Source organism: Macrobrachium nipponense, chromosome 7 (assembly GCF_015104395.2).
Source record: "Macrobrachium nipponense isolate FS-2020 chromosome 7, ASM1510439v2, whole genome shotgun sequence".
Lineage (NCBI taxonomy): Eukaryota > Metazoa > Arthropoda > Malacostraca > Decapoda > Palaemonidae > Macrobrachium > Macrobrachium nipponense.
In genome coordinates, this window is record NC_061109.1 from 76343181 (window position 1) to 76359552 (window position 16372).

Here is a 16372-nt window from a genome sequence, read left to right on the forward strand (position 1 = left end):
CCTGAAACTGAGGGGGTTGGACATCTCGAAACTCGTTCGAGATCTCCTTGCTTATGAGGAGCTTCGAAAGGTCTTGCCCACCCAGGAACTCAGGCCCCCTGCGTGGGACGTGACTCTCGTCCTTAGGAGTCTGACTCGAACACCGTTCGAGCCACTCCGAGAGTCGTCAGACAGGGATCTGACCCTCAAGACCCTCTTCTTGCTGGCCCTGGCATCGGCGAAGAGAGTAGGGGAACTTCATGGTCTTTCCTATGATGTACGACACTCCAGGGGATGGGGATCCGTGACGCTCGATTTCGTCCCGAACTTCGTTGCGAAGACTCAGAAACCTTCAGTCCCTGATGACAGGTTCGAGTCATTCACGATTCCCTCCCTATTGGACTTCACCGATAATGATGCGGATGAGATGCTGCTTTGTCCTGTGAGGGCGCTACGGCGCTATCTGAAGAGAACTCGACACCTCAGGCCTGAGTGTCGACGCCTCTTCGTTAGCACCGGGGTCACCAAGAAAGAAGTATCCAAGAACACTCTTTCATTCTGGCTGCGTGAGGTCATCAGGAGGGCGTATGAGGCTGATGGTAGTGACGACATCCGTACGTCCCGTCCGAGAGCTCACGAAGTCAGAAGTATTGGCCCCTCGTTGGCGTTTCGCAAGAACTTCTCCGTGGCGCAGGTCCTGAAGGCAGGGGTCTGGTCTAACCAGACTACCTTTACGTCCTTCTACCTTCGGGATATTGCCCACAGGTCCTTGGATACCTTTTCCTTGGGACCCCGTGGTGGCTGCTCAACAAGTTGTGTAGCTAACCCAGACCCTCGCAGGCTGAACAGCATCGAGTCCTGGTGTGACGTGTGGATGGATGTGTGAGTGAGTGAGTGACTGGCTCTCTCTTCCCGTCTTTTCCTTCCCCTCTACCTGCGGGCAGAGGGCCATGGTCGTCACTACGCTGGATGAGGACGAGATGCAGGTGAGCTATATGACAGAGCCCCATCCTATCCCTTTCACTAGGGATAGGAGCAGAATATCCACCACTTCCTTCTACAAGGGGGGGAAGTGGATGCCTACAAGAGTCAAACCCATGACTTTATATTTGCTCCTGTACAGGAACAAGTTCTTGCATTGCTGGTACGAAGAGATACGCATGCCTCTCTCTTAGTACTCGGTCCAGAGGTCTGACCATTGATCCTGCGGATTTGCACACCCCGATCAATCGGACAGAGGCTTGGATCCCTCCCTCGCTCTTACGACCAGGGAGGCTTCCAAGGTTGGGCGAACACCAGTCTGTTCACAAAAGACTCAGATTCCACCCACCAAGAAGTGAGTCTTCCTATTGTAAAAGGACCCGAAGGTTTGTAATGCCGTGTCGGAAACAAAAATGGAAACAATTTGTCGCAAAATTGCATTTTTCCTAACTATACAAACCTGAGGTCCTTTTACACATAGCCCCACCTCATGCCACCCCTCACTCTGCAGTTTTTGCTTGGGCCAAAGCAAAAGTGATTTGTTTACCTCCCAGTCGCGCTGCAGCGCGCCTGTCGGACAAGCAGTTAACTACCGAACCCCTTGTTCGAAAGCTTACGACCTATCCAGCTGCCGCTAGTACCTTCCTATTGTAAAAGGACCTCAGGTTTGTATAGTTAGGAAAAATGCAATTTTGGACAAATTGTCATTTTTTGCTTGGGCCAAAAGCAAAAGTGATTTGTTTGTTTACCTCCCAGTCGGCGCGCTCGCGCGCCTGTCGGACAAGCAGTTTTAACTACCGAACCCCTTGTTCGAAAGCTTACGACCTATCCAGCTACCGCTAGTACCTTCCTATTGTAAAAGGACCTCAGGTTTGTATAGTTAGGAAAAATGCAATTTTGGACAAATTGTCAATTTTTTTTGCTCCTGTTATGTGCCACAATACATGAGAAGTATAAGGCTACTTCGTATTTGTAAAGTAGTGGTTTTTTATTAATAAAATAAGTTATATACATATTAAATAGCTAAAGGTTATGTTTACCCACACACCTGAACCAGAAAAGAAAACCATGTACGAAAAAATTTATTTTGAATTATTTTTTATGTAACAACTAAGTTGTTCTGAAGGTGTGTATATAACACACAGATCAGTTAGATAACATGACATCAGTTTAGTAGTAGAAATTATTGCAGGCTCTGCTGAGAGTGATGATGAATTATTGGATGGGCCTCCACCACCCCCATTAGTTTCACGACCAACAGCTGTAGCAGCTGCTATGAGAGTTTTGGAGTTACAGGAGCAACTTGATGGATCATCACACCCATCAGGTGCACCTCCTCACTCACAGGGTCCTCCACCTCCACCTCTTCCTGGTGGCGGAGGCTCTAATGTGACGTGTCCAGATTCTGAACTGGCAGATGGTGAAAAGGCTTTGCTGCGCCAAATGTGTAATGTAAGTATAGTTTTGTAACTTGTACATTTATTTAGGTCTAATTTGCTCTTTTATTTGCACAAAATTTGCAAACTTCTAATAGACCAACGTGCTCTGGTACCTTCTGAAGTTAGGTTCTGAGGCCCTGTCTTCTTTGAACACAGGAATGTTAATGGTGATGATTTGAACGTAAAGAAGTTAGACTACTAAATGATGTGAGACATTGGGAAACAGGTGTAAAGTAAAAGGCTGAAAGTAGTGCAACTGTTACCAAAGGGATGTTAAGAAAATTTCAGTGAACCATTTTTCAATTATAGCTCAGGGCACATTGTAAGTGATACTCCTCTGAGGTAGAGCTTCATTAATTAGCATTGAAACCTTATTTTAAGAGAACCAACATACTGGTTCAGACAGTGAAACAGTTTTAAATGTGTCATTGCCATTTATATCATTACAGGTTGTCTGGAAGAAACTTGAAGAGGTGCCAAGCCAGCACAGATAAATGACGTACCTGCAGACTGACAAGGGACACAGACGTGTATGGTAGTTAGTTGTATCGTTGAATTGGGACTCTATGCAAGTATCGTACTGTATAGCAGTAGCTTGTAGTTTTGTTAATTTTATATGACAACTCTTTAGACTTTTAAAACTGTTATCTCTTGACTTACTCCTAGAATTAGAATGGTGCATCTTGAGGTGCCAAAGGTACAAAAATCTTTACAGTATCTGTTTGTATACATTTTATACAGCTGCTGTCATAATAGTGTTATTATAATAGGAGAAACATTACATTACTCATGGTGTAAATATTTTATATATTGTACGTATATTGTAAATTTAGATGCTGGTTGTTAATTGTAATAGCAATATTATTAGGCAAATCTTATTTCTTGGTATTGATCGTACATATTCTATTAGATTTTTATACTCCTAATTAGATTTGTATAGGCATGTTTGACTCAAGTAAAATTATAGGTCTATTTTTTAAGCTGGAGTCAGTGATTCCTGTGGCTTAGATTATATTGGTGTTTCATGTTATTTTATGTACAGCTTATGAACAATAGTATATAAAAACTCGTAAATGTAAAAAGGAATTGTCAACTTTTATTTTTATTTATAAAATACATATTAAAATTTGTACATGTACTTTGGATCTTTTACTTTGCAGTGTTAGTTGCTCCGAAAGTAAATCCATAGCAGCTTGGCCTAGACTGCATCTATTGGTGATTTGTAATCCAATGTTTTTGTGCATAATTTGTCAAAAATGGACAGTTTACCAAAATCTTGACACTAATAAGGCTTTAGATTTTGTGTGTTTCCCGAAGTTAGCTTTAAAAGATGGTACTTTGGAAATTGCTGAATTGGAATTATTGTACAGTTGAACCTGGGTTTTCGTACATAATCCATTTCAGAACGTCTAATGAAGTTCGAAATGTACAAATACCGAAACAATAATTTCCATGAGGAATAATTTGAATCCGATTAATGCATTCCAGACACCCAAAAATATTTTAGAAAAAATGCATTTTATAGAGAATAAACAGTTTTACATACAGAAAGCAATGAGAAATAAATATTAATGACTAATGAAATGGATAAATAAACATTTAACATCACTCTTACCTTTATGGAAGACTATTGTTAGTGTATGGAAGAGGGAGGGGGGGGGGGCCCTGGGGAGGAGGAGATTTTATTGTTTGGAGAAGGGAATCACCCTCCAGAAGGACTTCAGGTATCAACGACCCATCTGGGGTTATTTCCCCACTTTGTTTTTTTATTGGTGCTATCTGGGGTTACTTGGACCCCTATCACACAACAAAGCAGTACAGAGACACAAGTTTCTGGCATCTCGTTAAAATTTTGCCTGAAGTGAAAGAAGGCATTGTTATTAAAGGTGTTGGAGATACGGATTACATTTTTGTTGGGATGATAATTCTCCACAAAATTTTTTACATCACTCCACTTTGCAACATGTGTGTGCCCGTTCACTTTTTATTTTTTTATTTTTAAGACCAGCCTCTGCTGGCCTTAAATTCACTAACAGCAGCACTTATAGGCATTTTGTTACCGAGATTGGCATGCAACATCCTTACCTTTTCCCAAATTATTGCCTTCAACACTGCTCAAGTTCTTTCTTAAATTCTAGTGTTTCTTGCCTTTTTTTCAACTTTCTTCGGCCCCATGATGGCTTATTTAGTAGTTGCACTGGAATAAAAAAGTGCAAAAAACAACAAACACAACAGCAGAATGGGTCATGAAAGGACATGGGATGCTTTGCTTTGGCTTGGTATGGGCTGAGGCTCAAGATGGGGCCTGGGATGAGCATTCCCTGGTGTACGCTGAGGAAATGTACTAAACTCGAGTCAAAATTTTGTCAGAAAAAGTTTACGAAATCCAGGGAATACGAAATGCGAGGTTTGACTATCTTTTAGTCAGAATTACTTTCATTATTTATAAATTCTCTTTCTCTGCCCAGTTTTTCTTAAATAGCATAGAAGTCCAGTCCTATGAGAGTGAATTAATGTTATCCCTGGTTAAATCATTTGTTAATAAGAATATACAACAGTAGTTATGAAACTGATCTTTTAATGACTTTAATATGACACGGATAGCTTTTTGAAACTTGAAGGGTGAGGTGTTAAGTCTTAAATGTACATGTACTTATTAAGGAACTTGGAATTGTCAAATGTTAAACTTCTTTTGGATGTATTTTGTTTGCCCTCCTCATACTGATAACTAATAGACTACCTCAGATTCTTCTGTAGACTTTCTGCTGTGTAGCAAACCTTAAAAAGTAAAGTCTATTGCAAGGAATTCAAATACGTAGTGTGAAAGAAACACTAAAATAAAAACTAATGTTGATTTTAATTTACTGGGTCAAAATTAAAATTTGTCAATGCTTGTGTTAAGAGTGCTAATTGTTTATACTTGAATAAAAAGTTTGCATTTAATACAAGAAAATCTAATTGTTCATACACGAAACAAACCTTCGGTCTTAACATTAGGATTTACTAGCGCCAAGCTGGAAACCGGTAGAATTAAAATTACACCTTGTGAGATCCCAGGGACTAATGGCATCTATACCAGGTCACGGGGCATGTATACCCAGAATGCCCACGGCTACCTGTGACCCCATCAGTTATTTTCCTACCGCCTTAAGATAATGACGTGTTACTGTCTATCTCATTTAAAGCCGGTTTTTCAAGTTTGCCCGTTCTTTATCCATTCATTTTTTTTTTATTTTTCATTCCTTTTCTTTCTCCAGTGTGATCAGTGTGTGGTAAGAGTATACGTGGTATGATGGAGAATTTTGCCTCAACATCGGGATCGTCTACCGCTTCGAAGAGGAGACAAAGGAAATGCCCAGGAGTCAGTGGCTTCCCTTGTTCTAGGTTCCTAACCTCGGGGTCGACGGATCCTCATCCAACGTGTAGTAGGTGCAGGGAAAACGTATGTACGGTTTCTAATCCGTGTTTCTGTTTGTCCGCGGTTGGTCGGTGGAACAGTGGAAGGAGTTCTATGGGAAAAGCCAATACAAAAGAAAGGGGGTGACGCCATCTTTGGATGACCAAACCTTACCGGCTTCTTTTGTATCGGTAATAAACCATGCTGCTCCATATGTTTTTTCTCCACCTGCTTTTGAATTGTCTCATACCCCTTCGGTTTTCTCCTAGCGGTTCGTATCGGAAACGTCAGGAGGGGCCTTGGGTAATTTTATGAATAATTTGCACTCTCCTTTGTCCCAGCAAGTAGAGGGGGAGGAGATCCGCCATCTTTGTTCCAGGCTCCTGCTACGCAAGCGCATAGGTTAGATGGTACGTGGTCAGCGCTAGGCCTACCAGGCGTACCAACCTTGGATGGTCTGCTTGCGCATTATATGACGTCACTGTTCCAGCAGGGTCCGGCAGCGCTGAATGTTCCTCATCCCCCGGGCTTGCAATTTATGGGAAATTAATGCCGCTGCTTCTCCATCCCACTCAGTATTTACAGCGATGCAGAAACGTGGGAGGTAATTTGGCAGCAAACGTGCGGTTACCAGCAGAAACCTCTCAGTCTCTCCCTACGAGAGCGATGACGTCACAACATACGTCACACTCTGAGATGGCAGGCGTGATGACGTCACAGACCGATTCTCGGCCTTTTTCGCTGCACCCAGACGCTAATACGCCCTTCTGATCCGTCAATGCAAACTGTAATGCAGAAGTTACAGGATATAGGAGGAGAGAATGAATAAGAGAGACAAAAAGAAAAAGTGTGATTCGCCTTCTTCGTCTTCTTCCTCTAGTTCGGCGTCATCGCTAAGTTCCGATAACGTCACGGCGAGCGCCAGTCAAGCGTTGGAGGAGGATTCGGGAGTTCCTAGCGGATCCTCTGGCCAAGAGGAGAAGAATCAATTCTCCTCCTCCTTCGGTTACGACAAGACTGTCATTTCCAAGTCAGCAAGAAGGTCGGAAAATCAGTGGCTATTAAGCACAAGGTTGCCAGACGAAGCCGTTCGCAAGAGTCGAACAAGCGAGAGAGGTGACGGCCGGCGAGCTAGCGGCCGAGGCGGAGTTGCCAGTTCGGATCGCAAAAACTGCGATACCTCTGGTAAAATCGACGTTGGCGGCGAAAGGTGCAGCAGAGGATGGAATGCAGGTCCCAGTTTCGCCCGTAAGGCCGTTCAAAATACGTACGAAGGACGATAAGGCTCCTATTAAAAGTACAAATAATAGAGAGTTGGCAACCTCGGCGGATACGTTCGTGGAAGGCAGTGTCCGTCTGGATAGAAGGCCGAGGCCGGGCTCGCCGACGCTCGAAAAACGTTGCCAATGCTAATAACGACGAAACTTACCTCTGTCTTAAGGGAGCCTTCATCTTGGAGATCTAGACGGAGCTTCTCGCCTCTAGATCCGTGAGCAGAGAAAGAGTGAGACGTTCTCGTTCCCTGCTGCTGACTATCTGGGATCGAGCCAACAGCGGCCAGCAAAGATCAAAGAGGCCGCGGCCGTAGGGGCAGGCGGCCGTGGAATTCCGGGCCGTCTGTCAGAAGATAGAGGCGAGACGACATCTCTCGTGACGGGGAGGGACGAGAGTGGTACACTAGAGCCGGAGGAGGAAGGAGAAAACCAAGAGTTTCTGGCCTCGTATGCAGAGGTTATTGATTTGATTCGTCAATTCAATAGCCTTTCGGAGAAGACAGAAACACCGGCCAGTATGCTTCCTCCTGGAATTGACATGGCGTTTGGACTAAAGAGGGATACCAGGTGGTCGTGTATGAATTGCCCTGTTCGAGTCATGCGGAATCGGTCTTGCAACACGTAAACGCAAAGATTGCAGGGAGGGATAATTCCTTAAGATCTAATAGATCATTTAAATTTATTCCCCCTCCAATGATAAAGCAAAGGAAATATTATACGACACCGAAGGTCCCTTTGCTGTCTAGACAAATGAACCCTAATGTTGTAAAGGTTAAGGCCTGGATTAACCTTGGATCAGGTTAAAATGGAGTGCCCTTCGATGACGTACCAAGAGGCTGCCACGTTAGAAGCAACAGCTTCTTCTGTCTTTCAGGCTGCGTCCTGGTTAGACCTTTGGTCAAACAGCAGTGGCGAAAATTGCATCCTCGGAAGCAACAAGGAAAGTAGTAGAGAACCATTGTTCATTAGATTACTACAGTCAGGGTCCAAGGCGATTGCGTACCTGACAAACGTAAGTGCCAATGTTTGGGCAAATATCCTGCTATAATAGGGGGAGATGCAGCATTGGCTAGACTAAGCCGCAATGTGGATTTGGATTCCCGTTAGCAATGAGGAATGGGGATATCTTGGAATCGCAACTACTGTTGCCAGAGGTCATACTGGAAGAAGCGAATAGATAGAAGAAGGATGGACACTAACGATAGGTTGGTGCAACAGGCAGTTAGGAAAACCTCTAACAGTCAAACTATTCCTTTGGAGGGAAGACAACAGCAGATGTCTCGAAAGAAACCAGTGAGACATAGCATCCCTAATAGAGTCACAAGAACCCACCCTTCCTTCCCCAAAGAGGATAACTCATCGGCCCTTTCACAATAGAAACAACAGAGGAAGGGGCAATAGGGGAAGGTTGGAGAGGTCTCAAGAAGATAGGATGGGCGCCTCCCATCACTCGGCCACACCAGTGGGGGGTTGCCTGGCAAATCACTGGAAGGTGTTGGCAGGAACTATAGGGCGAGCAGTGGGTGGTGGATGTTCTCAGGATCGGGTATTTGATTCCGTTCGAGGTAACCCCGCCCCTGACAGATCAACCATTACCCACGTCACTTATGCCCACAAATCTCAGAAGGCCACTATTCTGCAGGACGAAGTGAAGAAGATGATGGAAAAAGGAGCTGTGCAACAAGTATGCAGTCCGACAAAAAAAGGCCGGCTTCTACAGCAGGATTTCCTGGTACCCAAGCCAACGGGGAGTGGAGGACAGTAATAGACCTGTCAACGCTGAATCTGTTTATAAGGAAAACCAGTTTGTTTCAAGATGGAAACTCCGAAACGGTTCTACAAGCAGTCAAGAATCGGAGACTTTATGCTGACAGTCGATCTAAAGGACGCATACTTTCAGATACCGGTCCATCAGTCTTCAAGGAAATTTCTCCGCTTCGAGTCTTGCAGGGAAAGCTTCGAGTTCAAGGTCCTGTGCTTCGGATTGACAACGTCTCCTCAAGTTTTTACAAGAGTTGTTCACCCTCGTGTCGGCATGGGCGCACGCTCAGGGGATCAGGCTGATAAGATATCTGGACGATTGCTGGTGATAGCAAAGTCCAGGGAGAAATTACTCAGGGACAGGGCGGCCCTCCTGCAGCTTTGTCACAGCCTAGGTATTGTGGTGAATCAGCAGAAGTCGCAGCTGGATCCAAGTCAACGTTTGGAATATCTGGAATGGTGATAGGCACAACACAAAGCCAAAGTATTCCCGACAGGACCAAAGAGTACAGAATGCAAACAAGTGGTGAATGCCTTTCTGGGAAAGCAGCACAGCCAGCAAGACAGTGGCAGGTGGTGCTGGGAATCCTAAACCTCCCTGGAGAAGCTAGTACCGACAAGGAAGGCTACACCTTCGGTCCCTACAATGAAGGATGAAGGAGTTTTGGTCACCACACAGTAGATCACCCGTACGAGCAAATTCCCTTGTCGGCAGAAGTGAGGAGACTTGCTGTGGTGGGTGGACGACGACAATCTGACAGTGGGTGTCCCCCTTCAACAATCCTCCCCAGACCTCTTGCTGTTTCCTCGGATGCATCACTAGAAGGCTGGGAGCCCATATGGAGGAGGTTTGTTGATGGTGTCAGCAAAATGGAGTTGCAAGGACAGAGAACTCCATATAACATGCTGGAGTTGAAAGCAGCTTTCCTGGCTCTACAAGAATTCAGGGAGAGAGTAAAGGGACACTCGGTGGTATTGATGTCAGACACACCACAGTAGTAGCTTATATAAAAAAACAAGCAGGAGGCCTAGTTTCTCGGCAGTTACAGGTGTGATGACAGTTCAACTTCCCACCATGGGCTATAGAGAACCTGGTAGACATCAAGGCCAGGTATATTCCGGGAAAAAGAAACATAGTGGCCGACAAGTTGAGCCGCAGGGATCAGATTCTGGGAACGGAGTGGTCCCTACACCAACAGGTATTGGACAGGATGCTCATATTGTGGGAAGGACCGATCATAGACCTATTCGCAACCAGGTACAACAAAAAGTTGGAAGTTGTAGGTATTGTTCAGTAGTCCCGGACGCAGAGGCAGCAGCAGAAGATGCGCTACAACACCCCTGGGACAATCTGGACGTGTACGCATTTCCTCCATTTTGTCTAATCCGTCAGGTTCTGAACAGGGTAATGCTGTCTCAGAACCTCAAGATGACCCTGGTAGCCCCGTTATGGCCGAAAGCAGAGTGGTTCCCACCGTACTACTGGAACTCCTAGTAGATGTGCAAGAGAGTTACCTCCATGGAGCAACCTTCTGTGTCAGCCTCACGTGGAGAGGTACCACCAGTCGGTGAAGTCCCTATCGCTTCACGGGTGGAGACTGTCAAGTATCTCCTCCGAGAGCGAGGGTTTTCGCAGAAAGCAGCAACTCAGATGGCAGGTAATATCAGAAATCATCTGCGACAGTATACCAAGGGAAGTGGTCAGCATACTGTGATTGGTGTCGTAGGGGGAAACGTGTCTCCACTCGGTACCACTATTCAGCAGTTAGCAGACTTTCTGATATATCTCAGAACAGAAAAACATATGTCTGTATCTGCAGTGAAGGGTACAGGGCTGCTCTAGCCTCCAACAGTCTTACGAATGAAAGGAGTGGACATATCGTCTTCATGGAGTTGGCCATGCTGATGAGGAGCTTTGAACAGTCATGCCCCCACCAAAAGGAGCTAAAAACCCCAGATTGGTATCTGACCAAGGTACTGAGTAGTCTGACAAAACCCCCTTACGAACACTAAGGCAGTCCACGGATAGGAGCCTGACCCTGAAGACAGTCTTCTTATTGGCCCTGGCTTCAACCAAAAGGGTGGGAGCTACAATGGCCTCTCATATCTCATAAAGCACTCGAGAGGTTGGAGATCAATGGTGTGTGAGTTTGTCCCAGAATTCGTGGCAAAGACCCAAAATCCAACAATAGTAGACGGCAGATTCGACTCCTTTACCATACCTTCCTTGGCAGACTTTGTAGACAACGACAAAGCTGAAATGCTCCTGTGCCCCGTCAGGGCACTAAGGGAGTACTTAAAGAGAACAAGGCACCTCAGGCCGGGGTGCCAGAGGTTGTTCGTAAGTACAGACGGAACAAGAAGGAAGTGTCCAAGAATACAATATCATTTGGCTAAGGGAGACAATTAGAAATGCTTATACTGCAGAAGACAGAGGGTCAGATAGCCAGGTGGGAGCTAGAGCTCATGACATCAGGGGTGTGAGTGCTTCCCTAGCATTTAAGAAGAACATGTCTGTGGATAAAATTCTGAAAGCTGGCGTGTGGAAGCGCCAAACAACTTTCACCTCATTTTATTTGAAAGATGTTGCCCATCCGATCCTTGGACACCAACCTTTCCTTGGGTCCAGTGGTGGCGGCCCAACAGTGATATAGTTCATCCAGTGCCCTGGCGGGTCAGTTTGCGTCTAGTCTAAGATGAAGGTATGAAAGTAGAATGAATGGGATGACTGGTCTTTTTTCTTTACTACTTTCTTCCTACTCCTTTAACTACGGGCAATATGAAGGAGAGTACCGTTCATGTGCTGGAACGGACTAGATGCAGGTGAGATGGTCAGCCCATTACTGTGAAGCTATCTTAGCTGATGATATACTTTTCAGTAGCAACACACCCCTCTGGATAATAAGGAAAGAGGGTTGAAGGTGGATCCAGTCGCAAGGGACAAGAGTAAACAGTAGAATGGTATCTACACCCAGTGGGAGGAAACAAACAATAGATCCGCTTATATCTTTGGTCCTAGGTTCATTGTCCATTCTCTAGAATTTCCCTATATATTCGGAAATGGATAAGGTGGCAAACTTCCAGTCAGTTGTAGAGACTTACCTCCCTCCAATAGTAAGTCTATCCTAATGTTAAGACCGAAGGTTTGTTTCGTGTATGAAACAAATACCAAATTTGTAAACTAATTTGTATTTTTCATAACTAAAACAAAAACCTGAGGTCTTAACAGTTAAAGGCCCCCCCACCACCTCGAACCACCCCTCTAGCAGTCTAAACTGGGTTAGAAATATAACTGATGGGTCACAGGTAGCCGTGGGCATTTTGGGTATACATGCCCAGTGACCTGGTATAGATGCCATTAGTCCCTGGATCTCACAAGTGTAATTTTTAATTTTCTACCGGTTTCCAGCTTGGCGCTAGTAAATCCTAATGTTAAGACCTCAGGTTTGTTAGTTATGAAAAATACAAATTAGTTACAAATTTGGTATTTTTATTTTGTATACTGTGGATCTAATTAAAGAGTAAAAATGTGGTGAGGTTTCTTCAGTGCAATCGAGTTTTCTGTACAGCATAATGCTGTATGAACCGTGGCCCACGAAGCTTTCAGGCATGGCCTGGTGGTGGCCTGTCCTATAGCATTGCTAGGTGCACGAATATGGCTAATTTTAACTTTTAAATAAAATAAAAGCTACTGAGACCAAAGGACTGCATTTTGGCATGTTTGATGATTGTAGGGTGGATGATCAACAAAACAAACAAAAACAATCAACATACCAATTTGTAGCCCTCTAAACTTAGTAGTTTTTAAGATATGAAGGCGGACAGAACAAGTATATATGGCTGGACAGAGAAATCCATCATAATAGTTTTCTTTTACAGAAAACAAACTAGCCCTTTAAGGGGTTAGTGCCATCAGTGTACCACACGCTGTGCACAGCAGCCATTTCTTTTGGTTCTTTGCAGTAGGGTTAACTTTCAGCCCTAGCTGCAACCCCTTTCATTCCCTTTCATGCACTTCTATTCATAGTCTCTTCCATCTTACTTTCCATCCTATCCTAACATTGTTTCTTATTGCAACTGCAAGGTTTTCCTCCCATTACACATTTCAAACCTTTTTACTGCTAATTTCTGTTTCAGTGCTGAATGATCTCATAGGTTCCGGTCTTGCCCTTTGGGCCCAAATTCTGTATTCTTTTCTAAATAAAGACTAGGTCACAATTGGATTCCATATGGTGTCCAAGATGGAAACTGAATGTATCACTTGTAAGTGCTTGACTCTATCCAGTATCATTAAAATGACTGAATTATTATAAAAGGAGACCACTTGAAAACCTCCAGCAATTACAAAACATGACACCAAGACTGTTTAAAATATATGGTAGTATTATCTAATATAGTGGGGATAAAGAATTATGATCATAATAATAATTCATTAACATGGACAAACATGGGCTAGGATTTCCTTTAAAATAATTAAAGTAAAGCATCTGAAGCAAGGAATTTATGATTCTATAAAGAGGATTAAATGAGAAAAAATAACCCTTAAGTACTTAATGTCAAACCAGAAAACGAAGTGATGATGAAATCATATGTGCAGATGGTGCCTGTCACTTCAAGGTTACTTCTGACTGAAGCACTAACCAGTCCTTATTGATGATGTGCTCTCTCTTGTTTATCTTTCACTTTTTGGTCTTTAACCTTCTTTAGTTATAACCTAACCTAACCTTTCATAGAATTGTAGAGAAATCTGTGTGATATATTGAGGTGTTTGTCTACCTATTTGTGCAGAAGTAAACTATAGGTTAGTTACTGATGTCAATCAATTCTAAAAGTTTTCTATGAAAATACTTTAAAGAAAACGAAAAACTAGGGGTGACATAAGTATTATCATTGCAATGACATAGGCAGACCATGCACAGGTGGCGCCTAGAGTTTCTTTGTTACTAATAATTTTGGAGTAACTTATTGCAACTTCAAAATAGCATAAGAAAGTTTGGTGTGAGTTAATAGGAAAGTGACATTAAAATTGTAATCTAGTATTGTAAAAATTATGTTATGAATTGTGTGCTTGGTAATTCTTGAAAAGCAACAGAATACGTAGCCTACCAAGTTTGATTAAATCTAGCTGCATTGATTGCATATTACAACGCGTCCCGAGGAAAGGAAAGTAGGCTTGTATGTAGAATTCACAGGAAACAGAAACACTCTGGCGATGATCACGTTTTGACTACACAACGAACTTGTATATGCTGTGGATGTAACTCATTAATTGCCTTTCTTATACTGCAGTAATTTCAGAGAATTTTCCACAAGCAAAGTGTTTCTTGCCAAATATCCAATATTTGGCTAACAAAATGTTTGTCTTTAAAGGCTCAGGGAACAGATTTGAAATATCCACAACTTTCAGCAGTGTTGCACAAATTCTTGTTGGTAAATTGACTCTTAAAAGTTTGCCAATACATCAAGAAGTCTCCAACACCATCTGCCATTCCTAATCTAGGTAAGGACTTGTTTACTTTTTTTTACTGTATATAAAATGTTTTGTAAATTATAACACTGTAAATTTTATAAAACTGTTTTTGTAATTTATATTGGTATATGTACTGTATTGCATAACCCAATAATATTTATAATTTTATCTATCTTTGCAGATGTGCTGGCCAATTAACAGATTCTCCTGAACCTGTACCATCTCCAGCATCCTCTCCAGAACCATGAGGTAAGGAATTCTTCACTTTTTAAAATTTTTATAATTAGTTTTACTGTACTTAATTGTTTGCCCTGTAATATATTATAATATATATTTACTGTTGCATAACCTAATTTTTTCAATATCATTCCAAGATTTCTCTGAGTGATGATAACCCAGACTGAACCCTGAACCCTTTGGGTTTGTTTGCAAACGTCCAGCAGGTAAGGAATTCTTCACTTTTATTTTGTTTAAAATGTTTTATACATTTTAGAAAAAGTGTGCGGTACATACTGTAACTATATACATAGTAATAATTTATATTACTGTACATTATGGTTGTTACCATTATCATTCCAGATCCAGAAGTTATCACCTCCTCCCAGCCCAATTTATCCTCACCAGCTTCAACTGAAACGGTGATCCCATCTGCAAAACCCGAACTCATCACTTTTTATTTTTATTTTTAGGTGTATACATTTTTAAAAAACTTTGTTATAAAATACTTATTGTATTTATTTTTTTATCTTTATCATTCCAGACTCCCAAGCACCTGCAGATTCCACATTATAGGCATGTTCTATACATCCACATTCAGTACCCTGCTAGTCCCTTTAAGCGAGCCAAAAACTAGAATTACCCAAGAAATTCTCCACTTTTTATGTTTTATGAATTGTTATACATTTTGTAGAATACTGCAATATTTACACACTACTTCATTCCAATTTTTATTATTACATTATCGTTCCAGAATGCTGATTACGTCTACCTGCTGACCTCTATTACTAGAGCTCCCTCATCCTAGCCTACATACTGCATTTCAAAGTGCCTCAGTGGTATGGTTGGTGTGGTGTTGGCATGCCACCTCGGTGGCCGCGAGTTCGATTCTCAGGCACTCCATTGAGGTGTGAGAGATGTGTATTTCTGGTGATAGAAGTTCACTCTCGACGTGGTTCAGAAGTCATGTAAAGCCGTTGGTCCCGTTGCTGAATAACCACTGGTTCCATGCAACGTAAAAACACCATACATACAAACAAAACCGTATTTCAAAATCACTGAAAGGCAAGGAATTCTTAATTTTTCTTATTTTATAAATTGTTTTACGTTTTATAGATACGTAATATTTATACTGTACTTTTTAAAATTTTTTATCATTGCATCATCATACCAGAATGCCAAGCACTTTTACTGACTCTACTGGAGCTGGCTCCCTCTTCATCTTTCAAAATCATTTAAAGGTAAGGAATTCTTCTCTTTTTTTCCCAATTTTTATAAATATTTGTACCACATTATAGTCAGCAGCATGCTGAATTCAAACAGTTTAAGAGAAGCTGTCCTTCCAAGGTCAATGAAAGTATTAATTTCCAGCTGAAACTGACTACTATGAGATTCAGGGCCTCTGTAACACGGTTTTTTCGCAATAACTTTTTATCTATGCATTTCATAAATATAACGCTTATGCAGAATACATATTATATGTACACATAAATTTTGACTGTATTCTGCATTACGTAGGTTGAATATATTTGGTACTTATAATGTAAAAGTGACTCGGAGAAAAGGTTTCGAACGCACTCATTACGTAACGTATGACAACATTTCTTCCCTCTTTCTCGATGGATGATTGGCTATGCGTAACGAAGGCTAAACCTCTGACAACAATGACATACAAATTTAAATACAAGCAAAGCAGTACACTTTTATGAACTCTGGAACCTCTCCACTGAGAATTGTCATAATGAACAAACCAACAAAATATGTTAATGAATACAAAACACTTCGATTAATAGTCTAACTCCCAAAATAGGTTTCCTAAGAAATTACAGTCTACTTTATAGGTCACAATCAGATT

General features: G+C 42.3%; 1 long non-coding RNA gene across 1 annotated transcript; it reads left to right on the forward strand.

Annotated features, from left to right (window-relative positions):
- The first annotated feature begins 1845 nt into the window (after positions 1–1845).
- LOC135217777 (uncharacterized) lies at positions 1846–3538 on the forward strand. Its single transcript, XR_010315191.1, has 2 exons — positions 1846–2412; positions 2849–3538. It is a non-coding gene; the product is annotated as an uncharacterized LOC135217777 (long non-coding RNA).
- Positions 3539–16372: the final 12834 nt, after the last annotated feature.